This window comes from Galeopterus variegatus, unplaced genomic scaffold (genome assembly GCF_000696425.1).
Source record: "Galeopterus variegatus unplaced genomic scaffold, G_variegatus-3.0.2 Scaffold7636, whole genome shotgun sequence".
In the NCBI taxonomy this organism is placed as follows: Eukaryota; Metazoa; Chordata; class Mammalia; order Dermoptera; family Cynocephalidae; genus Galeopterus; species Galeopterus variegatus.
The window spans coordinates 29,249-30,005 of record NW_007733747.1 but is presented as its reverse complement, the minus strand read 5'-3'; the positions used below and the strand labels follow the sequence as shown (position 1 = coordinate 30,005).

Here is a 757-nt window from a genome sequence, read left to right as displayed (position 1 = left end):
CGGGATCGCAACCCTCGGTGTTGCTCCCGCGCCTCGCTCAGCCAGTGAGCAGGAACCGTTCCGTATGTGGGATCCGAACCCTCGGGCGGAAGCGCCACTGCGCTTCCCAAGCGGCGCACTATCCAGTGCGCCACCGGGCTGGCCCTTAATGGTGTTTTTTAATCAACAAAGGATGCTCATTTTAATGAACTCAGTAAATGCTTTTTTTTAATGGTTGGTGCTTTTTGTACCCAATAAGAATTTCAAAGGGAAAGAATGAACTGCATCAAGATAATAAAACATCTGAAGAGGTAATAGCTACAAATTTTTGAAAACTGATGAGAGACAGAGTCTAAAGATTCAGAAAGCCCAACATATGCTTTAGGAAGAAGGAAAAAAGAAAATCCACGCTTAGATATATCATAGTGAAACTGTGTAATGCCAAAGGCAAAGAGAAAATCTTAAGACTATCTGGAGAGAAAAAGACCCAGGGGAAAAAAAAAAGAAAAAATTGATTGACAGCCCACTGATAAACAGCAACAACAGAAACTAGAAGATAGTTAAAATACAAAAGTCAGGGCCGAGCCCGTGGTGCGCTCGGGAGAGTGCGGTGCTGGGAGCGTAGCAGCACTCCCACCACGGGTTCAGATCCTATATAGGGATGACCGGTGCGCTCACAGCACTCACTGGCTGAGCGTGGTGCGGCCGGTCTCAAAAAGGACAAAAAAAAAAAAAAAATACAAAAGTCAGCCCAGACTTGCATACCCAGCAAAAGTAC

General features: G+C 45.4%; 1 protein-coding gene across 1 annotated transcript in view; it reads right to left on the bottom strand.

Moving 5' to 3' along the window:
• Positions 1–757, bottom strand: part of LOC103607701 (MAGUK p55 subfamily member 7-like) — a gene marked incomplete at both ends in the record, with an annotated part of 88,073 nt that overhangs the window by 69,877 nt on the left and 17,439 nt on the right. The window lies entirely within an intron of this gene.